Raw genomic sequence first — 19666 nt, 5'->3', positions numbered from 1 at the left:
GCATAGAAAGTAAATTACTACAACTAATTTTTTTTTGGTTTTTCTAAAGTTTTTCAAACACACAAGAAGAAAGCAAGAAAATAAATCTAAGCATGGATGATATAATGAAAAAGTGTGAACACCGACAAACAGAATGATATGAGTGAACATGAATATAATGTCGGTGAGAAATACGTACTCCCCCAAGCTTAGGCTTTTGGCCTAGCTTGGTAGTCGATCAGTAGCCTGGATAGTAATCAGTGTGGTAGCTCACAGAGGCTCTTGGTGCGGAAGCCATGGCCTGCCGTGCTGCTACCACTGCCGCATTATGAGCTCGGGCCTCGCTCTCAAGAGCAAAATATCTTCTCTTGCTGTTAAAGTCAAAAAGAGCAGGCGCGGGCAAATATGTATCCACAACATGTGATTGGTTAAACAACAAATTATAAGTGAAATTATCAGCCCTTCCCATAAGAATCTTATGTTCTTTTAAGGTGTCAAAGTCTAAATACTGCGTGGGTAGGATGGGATCAAAGGGTAAAGGTGAAACACGCACCCCTCATGCTAAACGCGTGGCATAAATTCCACCATAGAACCAGCCACTTTTGGCGTTATGCTAAAGTCTACGTGCAACAATTGCTCCAAAGTTATAATTCCTTTCACCAGTGAGAGCGCTGTGAAAGAGGCTCAAGTCTGGCGCACAAAGTATGCTACAGTCTTGCTTGCCCACAATGCATTTCCTGTTAAATAATGTAAGGTACTGAATTGCGAGAAAGTGAATGCTCTTTATTCTTCCTTGTCTTACTCCCCTACTTTCACCGTAACAAAGGCTAGTCAAGAAAGACTCATACTCAGCCTTTGGTGGCTCATCAAGCGAATCCCAAAATGGAAGCTTGCAATGGTAATCAAAATTATCTAGTGAGATTGTATATGGATTATCATAAAGCATAAACGACACCCTAGACTCACGTGGAAAATATTTAAATCCTTTGACAAATGATTCAGTGAGAAGATGGCGATGTTCACACTTATCTGAGAGGTAGGGACCGAGACCGACATTGTGAACATATTGCTCGAATTCCTCCTTCATGCCCACTTGCATCATATACTCATCGCAAGGCCATAAGCAAGTTTTAGTGGCGGCATCTCGCGTGGAACTTTCACTTGGTTCAACATAAGACCGACGAGCAGAACTGTCACTAGAAGATGCCCCCGAGGATCGTCTCCTCGAAGATCCTTCCAAATAGGTTCATAATGTCCGCATACAATTTTCAAGCAACAATCCCCCGAAACAGTTTCGAAAATGGAGCTTCAAGCAAAGAGATCGAAATTCGCGGGCTTGAGCTCAAGAACACAGGAGAGAGAGCAATGGGGATTTTTTTCTGGAGGTAAGTGATGATGTGGGCTAAAGAGATAAGTGAGGGGGCCCACGTGGGGACCACAACCCACCAAGGCACGCCTGGGGGTCCTGGCGTGCCTAGGTGGGTTGTGCCCACCTGGTGCACCTCCCTCTGGTATTATTTGCACCAAAAATTCTTAAATATTCAGAAAAAATCATATAAAATTTTCAGGGCATTCTGAGAACCTTTATTTTTGGGTCATTTTTTATTGCACGGGAAATTTAGAAAACAGACATATCATTGCATTTTATTTTATTTAACTAATAAAACAAAAAACAAAAAGTAGAGACAGAAGGTAGTGATTACTAAATTCATCAACTTCATACCGCTCAAAAATGATTCATTAATAAGGTTGATCAGGTCTTATTAACAACCACTTTCGATTAGCATGAAACCGAAGAACTTTCATAAATCACTAAGTTACCTCAATGGGGATATGCATCTCCCCAACAATAAGCATTTCATATTTGTTTTTGACGGTAGGTCGAGGTATTTGAAAACTTCCAATAGTGATTGTCGGAGATTTTTCAATAACATTAATACCATTCACTTGGAATTGTTTCTTCGGAAAGTGCACCGTGTGCTCATTACCATTAATATGAAAAGTGACCTTGCTTTTATTGCAATCAATAACAGCCCCTGTAGTATTCAAGAAGGGTCTACCAAGGATAATCGACATGTTGTCGTCCTCGGGCATCTCAAGTATAACAAAGTCAGTCAAAATAGAAACATTGGCAACAACAACGGGAACATCCTCACAGATAACAATAGGTCCGGCAGTTGATTTGTCGGCCATTTGCAAGGATATTTCAGTAGGTGTGAGTTTATTCAAATCAAGTCTTTTATATAAAGAGAAAGGCATAACACTAACACCAGCTCCTAAATCACACAAAGCAGTTTTCACATAATTCTTTTTGATAGAGCAAGGTATAGTTGGTATACCCAGATCTCCAAGTTTTTTAGGTACTCCATCTTTCAAAGTATAATTAGCAAGCATGGTGGAGATTTCAGCTTCCGGTATTTTTCTCTTATTTGTGATGATGTCTTTCATATACTTTGCATAAGGAGGCATTTTCAAGATATCAGTTAAGCGAGTACGCAAAAAGACTGGCCTCAGCATCTTAGCAAAGCGTTCAAATTCTTCATCATCATTCTTTTTAGTTGACTTGGGTGGAAAAGGCATAGGTTTTTGAACCCACGGTTCTCTTTCTTTACCGTGTTTTCTAGCAATGAAGTCACTTTTATCATACCTTTTATTCTTAGGTTGTGGGTTATCAAGATCAACAGGTGGTTCTATCTCCAGATCATTATCTGGTTCTTTTTCATTTAATTGAGCATCTTCATGAACATCAGCATTATCTTTTTCATTATCACTAAGTGGATGTTCATTACCAGATTGAGTTTCAGCATCAGAGATATAAATTCCATTTTCATTATCAGGAGGTTTCTCTATTTCAGGTTCACTAGAAGCATGCAAAGCCCTATCATTTTTCTTTTTCTTTTTCTTTTTTGTAGGACTAGGTGCACTAGTGTTAGCTCTTTGTGAATCTTGTATAATTCTTTTTGTGTGTCCTTCAAGATAAAGTGGTTCCTGGGTCATTTCACCTCCTCTAGTTGCAACTCTAACAGCAAAGTCATGCATATTATTATTCATTTCATCAAGCAATTCTCTTTGTGATTTAGCAACTTGTTCTAGTTGGGTTTGAACCATAGAAGCATGTTTTCCAACACCTCTAACATCATTTGAAATTCTAAATAACAAGTCACTCAAGCGAGCAATCATATCAGAATTGTATTTCAATTGTTTCATAACATTTGCATTGAAGTGATCTTGTTTTCTAATGTTGTTTTCAAACTCATAAAGGCATTGACTAGGATGCATATTGTGAGGATTATCATTTTCATTGAACTTCATTAAAGAATTTACCTCTACCACCTTAAGCAGTAGTGGTGTTTCAAGCCCATGTATTTCTTCAATAGGAGGTAAATTTTTAACATCCTCAGCTTTAATACCTTTTTCCTTCATAGATTTCTTTGCCTCTTGCATATCTTCAGGACTGAGATATAATATACCCCTCTTCCTAGGAGTGAGTTTAGCCGGTGGTTCAGGAATAGTCCAATCATCATAGTTTTTCAATATGTTGTTCAATAATTCTTCAGCTTGAGCAATAGTTCGTTCCCTGAAAACACAACTAGCACAACTATCTAGGAAGTCCCTAGAAGCATCGGTTAGTCCATTATAGAAGATATCAAGTATTTCATTTTTCTTAAGAGGATGATCAGGCAAAGCATTAAGTAACTGGCAAAGCCTCCCCCAAGCTTGTGGGAGGCTCTCTTCTTTAGTTTGAACAAAGTTAAATATTTCCTGTAAGGCAGCAAGTTTCTTATGAGCAGGAAAATATTTTTCAGAGAAGTAATAGGTCATATCCTAGGGACTACACACACAACCATGAGTAAGAGTATTGTACCAAGCTTTAGCATCACCCTTTAATGAGAAAGGAAATAATTTGAGAATAAATTAATAGCAAGTTTTCTCATCATGAGTAAAAAGGGTGGCTATATCATTCAACTTAGTAAGATGTGCCACAACAGTTTCAGTTTCATAACCATGGAAAGGATCAGATTCAACCAAAGTAATTAACTCTGGTTCGATAGAGAATTCATAATCCTTATCAGCAATACAGATAGGTGAAGTAGCAAACTTAGGATCATACTTCACTCTAGCATTCAGAGATTTTTCTTTGTACTTGCATAATAATTTGTCTAGATCATCTCTATCCCTACAAGCAAGAATACCTCTAGTTGTCTCCTCATTCATAACATAACCTTCCGGTACCTTAGGAAATTCATATCTAGGAAAGCTAGTTCTAGCAGGTGTTTTAGGAGTTTCAGTTTCAAGCTCATCATCAGATTCAACAACATCATGTTGTATAACTCTAGCAATTTGTTCATCAAGAAATTCACCAAGTGGCACATCATCATTGCCAAGCAAGTTACTAGCATCATCATAAACATTATCCATAAGAAGTAGCAGCATCAAAAACTTGCGACATATCAGAATTAATAGCATGTGGTGGTGGTGTTGCAAGTTTACTCATAATAGAAGGTGAACCTAAAGCAGAACTGGATGGCAGTTCCTTACCTCCCCTCATCTTTGAGAGAAATATCTTAGTCTTTGGATCCTTCAGATTCTTCATAGTGATAATATGATAATAATCCCAAGTGACTCAACAAATATTGATATGCTCCCCGGCAACGGCGCCATAAAATGGTCTTGATAACCCACAAGTATAGGGGATCGCAACAGTTTTTGAGGGTAGAGTATTCAACCCAAATTTATAGATTCGACACAAGGGGAGCCAAAGAATATTTGAAGGTATTAGCAGCTGAGTTGTCAATTCAACCACATCTGGAGATTAATTATCTGCAGCAAAGTGATCAGTAGCACAATAGTTTGATAGTTTTGATAGTAGTGACAGCAGTAATAGTAATAGTAACAATGATAGTAGTAATCTTGTGGCAAGTGTAACAGTAGCAGCAGCAGTAGTAACTTAGCAAGATCAATATAAATAAATTCGTAGGCATTGGATCGGTGACTTGTTGGATGATATTCATCATGTGACAAATATAACCTAGGGCGATACGACACTGGCTCCAGTTCATCGATATAATGTAGGCATGTATTCCGTAAATAGTCATACGTGCTTTATTAAAAGAACTTGCATGACATCTTTTGTCCTACCCTCCCGTGGCAGCGGGGTCCAAATTGGAAACTAAGGGATATTAAGGCCTCCTTTTAATAGAGAACCGGAACAAAGCATTAACACATAGTGAATACATGAACTCCTCAAACTACGGTCATCACCGAGAGTGGGCCCGGTTGTTGTCACTCCGGGGTTGTCGGATCATAACACGTAGTAGGTGACTATAACTTGCAAGATCGGATCTAAAACATGGCTATAATGATGAATTCATAAACGGTTCAGATCTGAGTTCATGGCACCCGGGCCCAAAGTGACAAGCATTAAGCATAGCAAAGTCATAGCAACATCAATCTAAGAACATAGTGGATACTAGGGATCGGGCCCTAACAAAACTAACTCGATTACATGATGAATCTCATCCAACTCCTCACCGACCAGCGAGCCTACGAAGGAATTACTCACTCCCGGTGGGGAGCATCATGGAATTGGCGATGGAGATTGGTTGGTGATGACGAAGAACAAAGATCCCCCTCTCCGGAGCCCCAAACAGACTCCAGATTTGCCCTCCCGAGGAAGAACAGGGCTTGGCGGTGGCTCCGTCTCATGAAACGCGATAGTTCTTTCTCCCTGATTTTTTTCTGGAAATATGTGAATTTATAGTATCAGGGGGGTTGTCAGCGGGGCCACCAGGTGGGTACAACCCACCTGGGCGCGTGAGGAGAGGGGGGCGCGCCCTAGTGGGTTGTGCCCACCCAGGGGCCCCTCTCCGGTGGTTGTTGGCTCCAAAAATCTTCTTTTATTCCATCAAAAATCCTCGCAAAGTTTCATTTTATTCTGAGAAATTTTATTTCTGCACAAAAACAACACCATGGTAGTTCTGCTGAAAACAGCGTCAGACCGGGGTTAGTTTCATTCAAATGATGCAAATTAGAGTCCAAAACAAGAGGAAAAGCGTGAGAAAAAGTAGATACGTTGCAGACGTATCAAAAATCTGCATAACCTGTCCTCGGATATATGGGTCGACAACAACATACTGACTATAGTGCTCTCTAGGCTAATGAGGTAAGGTTATCCACTACTGAAATACCTTTTATTTATGTCTTTCAATTCAAGTGCTTACAGGATTAAAATTAAAAAAAATCAACCTTAGATCAGTCCGGATTTTCCCACGAGGGTTTAAATTGATTTCCATTGCAGAGCAATGCGTACCTATAGCTTGGGGGTTGCAAAATGAAGCAACCTATGTAAGAATGGGGAAATAGGCGAATGATGCAGAACAACAAGTCCTTAACATCGGCGGGCGGGCGGGCGGGTGGGCATGCGGCACCAATCGATCGAGTCGAGTGAGTCTCGCCGCAACGAACGGCGCCGCCGCACCGGTAGGCATTCCGTCGAACAGCGTACGGGCGCGCGCGGGGTTGCGGCTAGGTTGGGCTGGCTGCGTACGTACCCGCGTGCCGAGTGTCCGTGTTGGCAATGAACAGGCGTGTAGTGAACAGGGGGATGGAGGGGAGGGGAGTGGAGCAGAGGAGTTTGAGAACATCGGCGGGTAGGCAGGTGGGCGCGCGGCACCGATCGATCGAGTCGAGTGAGTCTCGCCGCAATGAACGGCGCCGCCGCACCGGCAGGCATTCCGTCGAACAGCCTACAGGCGCGCGCGGGGTCGCGGCTGGGCTGGCTACGTATGTACCCGCGTGCCGAGTGTCCGTGTTGGCAATGAACATGCGTGCAGTGAACGGGGGATGGAGGGGAGGGGAGTGGAGCAGAGGAGATGGTGGCGGGACGGACCTGCGACGTCGAGGCCGTCGTAGACACGGCGGTGGACGGTGCTGAAGGTGCCATGCGCGATGACGCCCCGGACGACGAGCCTGGCGGGGTCGGCCTCCCAGTCCTGGCGCGGCTGCTACTGCTGGTGATCCTGGTTGCGCTTGGGCTTGTCCATGGTCCATGCGCGCGCGAGGTGGCGGTCGAGCTGCTCGTCGAGGGTCTTGAGGTCGATCTGGTCCGCCCGCACGCCCCGAACTACCACTAGCAACACCTGATCCCACACGCGCGTCGGATCTGGTCGAAGGGGATGGAGGAGTGGGGCGAGGGGGTCACGTGGGTGTGCTGGGCGCCATTGAATCCCGCCGGAGCTCGCCGGAATTGGCCGCCATAGCTGCTCACGCGAGGGAGAGGGAGAGATGAGCGGGAGAGAGAGAGAGGGGTGGGCCAGAGAGAGGGGCGGAGAGAGAGGGGATAGAGATAGAGGAGGTGGGGGCAACGATTTTTTTACCCGCAAAAAAAAGATAGCCCCCTTCTTTGCCGTCTGCCGGCAGACGACAAAGAGGGGGTGGACCATTGCAGTGCACTGGCATCCGGTGGCACCTCTTTGCCGTCCGCTGGCAGATGGCAAAGATTCTTTGCCATCTGCCCGCAGACGTCAGAGATTCTTTGCCATCTGCCAGCAGACGGCAAAGAAATGATAGATGGCAAAGACCTTCTTTGTTGTCTGCTAGTTCTTTGCCGTTTGTTGTTCGGTAGCTGATGGCAAAGACCTTTGCCGTCCGCAAGCAGACGGCAAAGAACTGGCAGACGGCAAAATCCCTGATTCCAGTAGTGTTAGCGGGTTGTAAATGGGCTATGCGCGAACAGGCCGTTAACAGGCTTTTCGTGGGCCGGCCCGCTGTCTTTTGACCAAGTCAAACGGGCCGGCCTTTTCACAGGAATGGGCCTCTGTTGGGCCATGCCATGTGTCGACGTATCATTGGCGCCTTATGTCCAATGAGTGGATGACATCTGTCCCAACGGTGAGCCGACACGTGTTTCCTCCGGCCAATGAGAATTTTACATGTGGAAAATTCCCATTGGTCCGGGCTGTTAACAGGTTATCGGATCCAAAACCAGACCCGATAGCTTAACGGCGACCCGTTACGGTGGATGCCATGTGTCGGTCACCCTTGACGAAAGCACTTCTATGACGCGTGATTTATCGTCATGGAAGTGGACACTTCCGTGATGATAATTTTGGTAATGTCATGGAACACTTCTACGACAGCACATGTATGACTATCTTGATTCTGTCATAAAATCGTCATGGATGTACATGCATGATAGAAAACGTGACCTACTGTGACAAACACGTATCATCACGGAAGTGTATTTTTTTTGTAGTGTTGGGGCTCACGAATTTACCCTTCATTTTTAGTTTTTTCACACCTAACTAGTATATGTGCTTCTAGTATAAGTACTTCTCGGCTGTTCCATGTGAAGGGAGGATGAAATTTCTGAGTTTATGTTTGTAGACAGCCGATGAGGTGGTGTGTTGTGAGCACTAGTATCCTTGAGTGTTAGCTCGTGTGTGTGGATTCGAGGGTCTGTCCTCAGTTCATATAGGATCCTTGTGATTCCCTCTTGTGATTCTACATAGGTTCACAAGTTTCATGGTTTGGGTTGCATCATTGTAAACCAAGCTAGTTATCCACTTCAATATATTTGAGAGTGTTTCCTCTTGTTCTTTGCCACTTGAGAGAGATAGTTGTTGCTCCTTGTGAGTTCTTTGGCACCATGAAAGATCATTTCAGCGGCGTCCCACATCAAGAGATACCGGGAGGCCTTCATATAAGCACCTCCAACCCTAGGCGCCTCCCATCTCCTCATTCATTCATCCATGCAGCCGTCATCCATCTCCATTGTTGCTCCAAGACCACCTCCATAGAGAAGAGAAGGGTCAAGCCTAGAGTAAGCAGAAGGGGGGCCTCCACCACGCGCACTGGCCTTCGGGCCGGTGCGGTCTTCACCTCTGAACCATGTAATTTTGTCACATTATGCCAGTCGAAGGAAGAGAGTTAAACACATCAACACATATCTTTGGGGAATATCATTATGCTATGTCCAGTGATATACCATGTATATACATATGTAGAAGGTTAAAAGTGACAAATATCTAGCAAAAGAAACCATGCCCAGGAGCTACATAGATTTTGGCCAAATAGATTTTGAAGAACGAAGTTCGAATACTAGGGAGAGGAGGCCCGGGACAATGTTCTTTACAGTTGATTTTCTTCATCAAATTTGGTATCCTGGAGATGCACAAGGAGTAGGCACAATGAGGCAGATGGGAGTAGTTTAATTTACTATATGTTAGTTGTTAAATATATGTCCAACGTGTTCATGCTCCTACTTACAAGTCGTGAAATGTGGAAGCCGGCGCTGGATATACCTTTAAAGCTGACGAAGATGATCCGACTGCGTCATGTAAATTTTTGATACACCTGCTTCATATGTGAATTTCTTATTAATTTCCACGTGAGTTAGTTTGCGGCAAAAGGTTGTATTTTCATTTGAACTATGATTCTTTTTTTGGTTCATGTTGTGGGCACGACGACAGATGGAAGTAAATCCTTTAGAAAATCAGACAATAGTTAGATATGAAGCATATCCATCTTATTATAACTTGACATGTAAATACTGTGTACACGAAAAATCTTTTGAAACTCAGGCAACAGTTAGCTATGAAGCATATTCATCTTATTACAACAAGCTTGCGATGTACTCCTACTGTACTTGTCTAACATAAACACAGAATCAAACTCACAACACAAGAACCTGAATCAAACTCCTGTAAAACAACATCAGACAAGAAAAGGGAAAAAAGCTGGTTCGAACGAGCAGGCCCAGCAGACAACGTCACTTGCAGGTATTTTCTTGGGAACAATTTCGATGCTTCATCAGGATACAAAGACGCGTTAGCATGCACTAAGTATGTCATCTTTGCCAAGGCAGGCACGCATGAAGTCTTGTCTTTTATTTTTGTGAGACGATGTCTCATCTTGTTAATGCACGTGAATTTCACGTGCATGCTTACTAGAGTAAGCACATCCAACCCTAAGCGCCTCCCATCTCCTCATTCATTCATCCATGCAGCCGTCATCCATCTCCATTGTTTCTCCAAGGCCACCTCTGTTGGGGAACGTAGCATGCAATTTCAAAAAATTTCCTACGATCACGCAAGATCTATCTAGGAGATGCATAGCAACGACAAGGGGTGAGTGTGTCCACGTACCCTCGTAGACCGAAAGCGGAAGTGCTAGCTTAACGCGGTTGATGTAGTCGAACGTCTTCGTGATCCAACCGATCAAGCACCGAACGTACGGTACCTCCGAGTTCAGCACACGTTCAGCTTGATGACGTCCCTCGAACTCTTGATCCAACAAAGTGTCGAGGGAGAGTTTTGTCAGCACAATGGCATGGTGACGGTGATGGTGATGTGATCCGCGCAGGGCTTCGCCTAAGCACTACGAAAATATGATCGGAGGAGTAAACTATGGAGGGGGGCACCACGCACAGCTAAGAGAACAATTGATGTGCTTTGGGGTGCCCTCCTGCCCCCCCCCCATATAAAGGATGAGGGGAGGAGGCCGCCGGCCCTAGGGGGCGCGCCATGGGGGGGAAACCGACTAGGACTCCTAGTCCAAATCGGCCCCCCTTCCTTTCTTTCGGAGAGGGAAAGGGGAAGGAGAGGGAGAGAGAGAAGGAAAGGGGTCCCGCGCCCCTTCCCCTTGTCCAATTCGGACAGCCCATGGGGGGCGCGTGCCACCCCTTGTGGGCTCCCCTCTCTCTCCCCTATGGCCCATGTTAGCCCATTACTTTCCCGGGGGTTCCGGTAACCTCCCGGTACTCCGAAAAATACTCGAAACACTCCGGAACCATTCCGGTGTCCGAGTATCATCGTCCAATATATTAATCTTTACCTCTCCAACATTTCGAGACTCCTCACATCATTATGCTAAGCTAACGGATGGGTCTCGTCCATCACATCATTCTCCTAATGATGTGATCCCGTTCATCAAATGACAACACATGTCTATGGTTAGGAAACTTAACCATCTTTGATTAACGAGCTAGTCTAGTAGAGGCTTTACTAGGGACACGGTATTGTCTATGTATCCATACATGTATCAAGTTTCCGGTTAATACAGTTCTAGCATGAATAATAGATATCTATCATGATATAAGGAAATATAAATAACAACTTTATTATTGCCTCTAGGGCATATTTCCTTCAGTCTCCCACTTGCACTAGAGTCAATAATCTAGATTACATTGTAATGATTCTAACACCCATGCAGTCTTGGTGTTGATCATGTTATGCTTGTGGAAGAGGCTTAGTAAACGGGTCTGCCACATTCAGATCCGTATGTATTTTGCAAATCTCTATGTCTCCCTCCTTGACTTGATCACGGATGGAGTTGAAGCGTCTCTTGATGTGTTTGGTTCTTTTGTGAAATCTGGATTCCTTCGCCAAGGCTATTGCTCCAGTATTGTCACAAAAGATTTTCATTGGACCCGATGCACTAGGTATTACGCCTAGATCGGATATGAACTCCTTCATCCAGACTCCTTCATTCGTTGATTCCGAAGCAGCTATGTACTACGCTTCACACGTAGATCCCGCCACGACGCTTTGCTTGGAACTACACCAACTGACAGCTCCACCATTCAATATAAATATGTATCCGGTTTGTGACTTCGAGTCATCCGGATCAGTGTCAAAGCTAGCATCGACGTAACCATTTACAACGAGCTCTTTGTCACCTCCATAAACGAGAAACATATCCTTAGTCCTTTTCAGGTACTTCAGGATGTTCTTGACCGCTGTCCAGTGATCCACTCCTGGATTACTTTGGTACCTCCCTGCTATACTTATAGCAAGGCACACATCAGGTCTGGTACACAACATAGCATACATGATAGAACCTATGGCTGAAGCATAGGGAATGACTTTCATTTTCTCTCTATCTTCTGCAATGGTCGGGCATTGAGCCTGACTCAACTTCACACCTTGTAACACAGGCAAGAACCCTTTCCTTGACTGGTCCATTTTGAACTTCTTCAAAATCTTATCAAGGTATGTGCTTTGTGAAAGTCCAATTAACTGTCTTGATCTCTCTATAGATCTTGATGCCCAATATTTAAGCAGCTTCACTGAGGTCTTTCATTGAAAAACTCTTACTCAAGTATCCTTTTATGCTATCCAGAAATTCTATATCATTTCCAATCAACAATATGTCATCCACATATAATATTAGAAATGCTACAGAGCTCCCACTCACTTTCTTGTAACTACAGGCTTCTCCAAAAGTCTGTATAAAACCATATGCTTTGATCACCTCATCAAAACGTACATTCCAACTCCGAGAGGTTTGCACCAGTCCATAAATGGATCGCTAGAGCTTGCACACTTTGTTAACACCTTTAGGATCGACAAAACCTTCTGGTTGCATCATATACAACTCTTCTTTAAGAAATCCATTAAGGAATGCAGTTCTGACATCCATTTGCCATATTTCATAATCATAAAATGCGGCAATTGCTAACATGATTCAGACAGACTTAAGCATCGCTATGGGTGAGAAGGTCTCATCGTAGTGAACTCCTTGAACTTGTCAAAAACCTTTTGCGACAAGTCAAGCTTTGTAGACAGTAACATTACCATCAACATCAGTCTTCTTCTTGAAGATCCGTTTATTCTCTATGGCTTGTCAGTCATCGGGCAAGTCCACCAAAGTCCACACTTTGTTCTCATACATGGATCCCATCACAGATTTCATGGCCTCAAGCCATTTTGCGGAATCTGGGCTCATCATCGCTTCCTCATAGTTCGTAGGTTCATCATGGTCTAGTAACATGACTTCCAGAACAGGATTACCGTACCACTCTGGTGCGGAACGTGCTCTGGTTGACCTACGAGGTTCGGTAGTAACTTGATCTGAAGTTTCATGATCATTATCATTAGCTTCCTCACTAATTGGTGTAGGGATCACTGGAACTGATTTCTGTGATGAGCTACTTTCCAATTCAAGAGAAGGTACAATTACATCATCAAGTTCTACTTTCCTCCCACTCACTTCTTTCGAGAGAAACTCCTTCTCTAGAAAGGATCCATTCTTAGAAACAAAGATCTTACCTTCGGATCTATGATAGAAGGTGTACCCAACAGTCTCTTTTGGGTATCCTATGAAGACGCACTTCTCTGATTTGGGTTCGAGCTTATCGGCCTGAAGCTTTTTCACATAAGCATCACAACCCCTAACTTTAAGAAATGACAGCTTAGGTTTCTTGCCAAACCATAGTTCATACGGTGTCATCTCAACGGATTTAGATGGTGTCCTATTTAAAGTGAATGCAGCTGTCTCTAATGCATAACCCCAAAACGATAGTGGTAAATCGGTAAGAGACATCATAGATCGCACCATATCTAATAAAGTATGATTACGACGTTCGGACACACCATTATGTTGTGGTGTTCCAGGTGGCGTGAGTTGTGAAACTATTCCACATTGTTTTAAATGAAGGCCAAACTCATAACTCAGATATTCGCCTCCGCGATCATATCATAGAAACTTTATTTTCTTGTTACGATGATTCTCCACTTCACTCTGAAATTCTTTGAACTTTTCAAATGTTTCAGACTTGTGTTTCATTAAGTAGATATACCCATATCTGCTCAAATCATCTGTGAAGGTCAGAAAATAATGATACCCGCCGCGAGCCTCAACACTCATCGGACCGCATACATCGGTATGTATTATTTCCAATAAGTCAGTAGCTCGCTCCATTGTTCCAGAGAACGGAGTCTTATTCATCTTTCCCATGAGGCATGGTTCGCAAGTATCAAATGATTCATAATCAAGTGATTCCAAAAGTCCATCTACATGGAGTTTCTTCATGCGCTTTACACCAATATGACCCAAACGACAGTCCCACAAATATGTTGCACTATCATTATCAACTTTGCATCTTTTGGCATCAATATTATGAATATTTGTATCACCACGATCGAGATTCAACAAAAATAGACCACTCTTCAAGGGTGCATGACCATAAAAGATATTAATCATATAAATAGAACAACCATTATTCTCTGATTTAAATGAATAACCGTCTCGCATGAAACAAGATCTAGATATAATGTTCATGCTCAACGCTGGCACCAAATAACAATTATTCAGGTCTAAAACTAATCCCGAGGGTAGATGTAGAGGTAGCGTGTCGACGGCGATCACAACGGCCTTGGAACCATTCCCGACGCGCATCGTCACCTCGTCCTTAGCCAATCTTCGTTTAATCCGTAGCCCCTATTTCGAGTTACAAATATGAGCAACCGAACCGGTATCAAATACCCAGGCACTACTACGAGCATTAGTAAGGTACACATCAATAACATGTATATCAAATATACCTTTGTTCACTTTTCCATCCTTCTTATCCGCCAAATACTTGGGGCAGTTCTGCTTCCAGTGACCAATCCCTTTGCAGTAGAAGCACTCAGTTTCAGGCTTAGGTCCAGACTTGGGCTTCTTCCCGGGAGTGGCAACTTGCTTTCCATTCTTCTTGAAGTTCCCCTTCTTTCCTTTACCCTTTTTCTTGAAACTAGTGGTCTTGTTAACCATCAACACTTGATGCTCCTTCTTGATTTCTACCTCCACAGCTTTGAGCATTGCGAAGAGCTCGGGAATAGTCTTCTCCATCCCTTGCATATTATAGTTCATCATGAAGCCTTTATAGCTTGGTGGCAGTGATTGAAGAACTCTGTCAATAACACTATCATCCGGAAGATTAACTCCTAGCTGAGTCAAGTGGTTATGGTACCCAGACATTCTGAGTATGTGTTCATTGACAGAACTGTTCTCCTCCATCTTGCAGCTATAGAACTTGTTGGAGACTTCGTATCTCTCAACTCGGGCATTTGCTTGAAATATTAACTTCAACTCCTGGAACATCTCATATGCTCCATGACATTCAAAACGTCTTTGAAGTCCCGATTCTAAGCCGTAAAGCATGGCGCATTGAACTATCGAGTAGTCATCAACACGCGACTGCCAGGCGTTCACAACGTCTGCAGTTGCTGGAGGGGGTGGCACACCTAGCGGTGCATCAAGGACATAATTCTTCTGTGCAGCAATGAGGATAATCCTCAAGTTACGGACCCAATCCGTGTAGTTGCTACCATCATCTTTCAACTTAGCTTTCTCTAGGAACGCATTAAAATTCAAGGGAACGGTAGCACGGGCCATTGATCTACAACATAGATATGCAAAAACTATCAGGACTAAGTTCATGATAAATTAAGTTCAATTAATCATATTACTTAAGAACTCCCACTTAGATAGACATCCCTCGAGTCATCTAAATGATCACGTGATTCAAATCAACTAAACCATGTCCGATCATCACGTGAGATGGAGTAGTTTTCAATGGTGAACATCTCTATGTTGATCATATCTACTATATGATTCACGTTCGACCTTTCGGTCTCCAGTGTTCCCAGGCCATGTCTGTACATGCTAGGCTCGTCAAGTTTAACCCGAGTATTCGCACGTGCAAAACTGTCTTGCACCCGTTGTATGTGAACATAGAGCTTATCACACCCGATCATCACTTGGTGTCTCGGCACGACGAACTATCGCAACGGTGCATACTCAGGGAGAACACTTATACCTTGAAATTCTAGTAAGGGATCATCTTATAATGCTACCATCGTACTAAGCAAAATAAGATGCATAAAAGATAAACATCACATGCGATCAAAATATGTGACATGATATGGCCATCATCATCTTGTGCCTTTGATCTCCATCTCCAAAGCACAGTCATGATCTCCATCGTCACCGGCTTGACACCTTGATCTCCATCGTAGCGTCGTGGTCGTCTCGCCAACTATTGCTTCTACAACTATCGGTAACGCATAGTGATAAAGTAAAGCAATTACATGGTGTGTGCATCTCATACAATAAAGCGACAACCATAAGGCTCCTACCAGTTGCCGATAACTTTTACAAAACATGATCATCTCATACAACAATGTATATCACATCATGTCTTGACCATATCACATCACAACATGCACTTTTTTGTTGCAAGTTTTACGTGGCTGCTACGGGCTTCTAGTAAGAACCATTCTTACCTACGCATCAAAACCACAACGATGTTTCGTCAAGTTTGCTGTTTTAACCTTCAACAACAACCGGCCGTAGTCAAATTCGATTCAACTAAAGTTGGAGAAACAGACACCCGCCAGCCACCTTTATGCAAAACAAGTTGCATGTCTGTCGGTGGAACCGGTCTCATGAACGCGGTCATGTAAGGTTGGTCCGGGCCGCTTCATCCAACAATACCGCCGAATCAAAATAAGACATTGGTGGTAAGATGACTATCATCGCCCACAACTCTTTGTGTTCTAGTCGTGCATATCATCTACGCATAGACCTGGCTCTAATACCACTGTTGGGGAACGTAGCATGCAATTTCAAAAAAATTCCTATGATCATGCAAGATCTATCTAGGAGATGCATAGCAACGAGAAGGGGAGAGTGTGTCCACGTACCCTCGTAGACCGAAAGCGAAAGCGTTAGCTTAACGCGGTTGATTTAGTCGAACGTCTTCGCGATCCAACCGATCAAGCACCGAACGTACAGTACCTCTGAGTTCAGCACACGTTTAGCTCGATGACGTCCCTCGAACTCTTGATCTAGCAAAGTGTCGAGGGAGAGTTTCGTCAGCACGACGGCGTGGTGACGGTGATGTGATCCGCGCAGGGCTTCGCCTAAGCACTACGACAATATGACCGGAGGAGTAAACTGTGGAGGGGGGCACCGCACACGGCTAAGAGAACAATTGATGTGCTTTGGGGTGCCCCTTGCCCCCGTATATAAAGGAGGATGGGAGGAGGCCGCCGGTCCTAGGGGGCGCGCCATGGGGGGGGGAAACCGACTAGGACTCCTAGTCCAAGTCGGCCCCCTTCCTTTCTTTCAGGGGGGGGGAAGGGGGAAGGAGAGGGAGAGGGAGAAGGAAAGGGGGGTCGCACCCCCTTCCCCTTGTCCAATTCAGATAGCCCATGGGGGGCGCGCCACCCCTTGTGGGCTCCCCTCTCTCTCCCCTATGGCCCATGTTGGCCCATTACTTTCCCGGGGGGTTCCGGTAACCTCCCGGTACTCCGAAAAATACCCGAAACACTTCGGAACCATTCCGGTGTCCGAATATCATCGTCCAATATATTAATCTTTACCTCTCCAACATTTCGAGACTCCTCGTCATGTCCGTGATCTCATCCGGTACTCTGAACAAACTTCAGTTACCAAAACACAATAAATCATAATACAAATCGTCATCAAACGTTAAGCGTGCGGACCCTACGGGTTCGAGAACTATGTAGACATGACCGAGACACTGCTCCGGTCAATAACCAATAGCGGAACCTAGATGCTCATATTGGCTCCCACATATTCTACAAAGATCTTTATCGATCGAACCGTTATGACAACATATGTTATTCCCTTTGTCATCGGTTACTTGCCCGAGATTCGATCGTCGGTATCCTCATACCTAGTTCAATCTCGTTACCGGCAAGTCTCTTTACTCGTTACGTAATGCATTATCCCGTAGCTAACTCATTAGTCACATTGCTTGCAAGGCTTATTATGATGTGCATTACCGAGAGGGCCTAGAGATACCTCTCCGATACTCGGAGTGACAAATCCTAATCTCGATCTATGCCAACCCAACAAAACACCTTTGGAGATACCTGTAGAGCATCTTTATAATCACCCATTTACGTTGTGACGTTTGATAGCACACAAGGTATTCCTCCGGTATTCGGGAGTTGCATAATCTCATAGTCAAAGGAACATGTATAAGTCATGAAGAAAGCAATAGCAATAAAACTTAACAATCATTATGCTAAGCTAACGGATGGGTCTTGTCCATCACATCATTCTCCTAATGATGTGATCCCATTCATCAAATGACAACACATGTCTATGGTTAGGAAACTTAACCACCTTTGATTAACGAGCTAGTCTAGTAGAGGCTTTACTAGGGACACTGTATTGTCTATGTATCCACACATGTATTCCGGTTAATACAATTCTAGCATGAATAATAGATATCTATCATGATATAAGGAAATATAAATAACAACTTTATTATTTCCTCTAGGGCATATTTCCTTCAACCTCCATAGAGAAGAGAAGGGCCAAGCCTAGAGTAAGAAGAAGGAGGGCCTCCACCACGCGCACTGGCCTTTGGGGCGGTGCGGTCTTCACCGCCGGCGCGCCATCAGCACCACTGTCGGTGTCAAAATCGGCGGATCTCGGGTAGGGGGTCCCAAACTATGCGTCTAAGGCGGATGGTAACAGGAGGCGGGGGACACAATGTTTACCCAGGTTCGGGCCCTCTCGATGGAGGTAATACCCTACTTCCTGCTTGATTGATCTTGATGATATGAGTATTACAAGAGTTGATCTACCACGAGATCGTAGAGGCTAAACCCTAGAAGCTAGCCTATGGTATGATTGTTGTTCTTCTTGTCCTACGGACTAAACCCTCCGGTTTATATAGATACCGGAGGGGGCTAGGGTTACACGGAGTCGGTTACAAGGGAGGAGATCTACCTATCCGTATTGCCAAGCTTGCCTTCCACGCTAAGGAGAGTCCCATCCGGACACGGGACGGAGTCTTCAATCTTGTATCTTCACAGTCCAACAGTCCGGCCAAAGGATATAGTCCGGGTGTCCGAGGACCCCCTAATCCAGGACTCCCTCAGTAGCCCCTGAACCAGGCTTCAATGACGATGAGTCCGGCGCGGAGATTGTCTTCGGCATTGCAAGGCGGGTTCTTCCTCCGAATACTCCATAGAAGATTTTGAACACAAGGATAGTGTCCGGCTCTGCAAAACAAATTCCACATACCACCGTAGAGAGAATAATATTTCCACCAATCTAATCTGCTGACACGTTCTGGGGCATGACATCATACCGCGGCCTGGTCATTATTCGAACCGTTTTTTCACAACCAGCCACTGCACATATTGCGAGGCGGTTTTCTTGGCACATCTTGTCAAAGCAGAGATCGTGTCCCCTTTGCACGGGATTCTCATCAATACGGGTGTGGGTAACCCAACCGCGCCATCAATTACGGCGTTTGGGGAATAAGCGAGTTTACCAGGCAGGTGGGGAGGCGCATAGTTTCTTCCGCCCTTATAAAGGGACAAGGATTCATCCTTTTCACCCACACCTTCTTCCTCCTTGCTCATCCATTCTTGCGCACTCGAGCTCCAGCACCCAAGTTCGCGTTTTTCTCCTCAAACCACTCCAAGCATGTCCGGAGCGGGAGGCAAGTGGATGGTCTCCTCCGTTACGGAGGAGGACATCACAAAGCTACGGGGAGCCGGATACCTGGCCGCGGATATCGCGCACCGGCTGCCAGATGCAAGGCAGATTGTCCCTACTCCAAAACCCCATGAGAGGGTGGTTTTTCTTACCCACTTCGTCCGCGGACTGGGATTTCCCCTCCACCCATTTGTCCGTGGGCTCATGTTCTACTACGGGCTGGACTTTCACGATCTGGCCCCCAATTTCATCCTCAACATCTCGGTGTTTATCGTCGTGTGCGAGGCCTTCCTCCGCATCAAGCCCCACTTCGGCCTGTGGCTGAAGACCTTCAATGTTAAACCGAAGGTGGTGGTTGGCCAGCAAGCGGAGTGCGGAGGCGCCATGGTAAAGCACCAGACGCTGTGCGAGCTCTTCGGCACGACGCACCAGGACG

This window comes from Triticum aestivum, chromosome 4D, assembly GCF_018294505.1.
Source record: "Triticum aestivum cultivar Chinese Spring chromosome 4D, IWGSC CS RefSeq v2.1, whole genome shotgun sequence".
Classification (NCBI taxonomy): Eukaryota; Viridiplantae; Streptophyta; class Magnoliopsida; order Poales; family Poaceae; genus Triticum; species Triticum aestivum.
The sequence above is the reverse complement of the archived record's forward strand: the minus strand, read 5'-3'. Positions refer to the sequence as shown.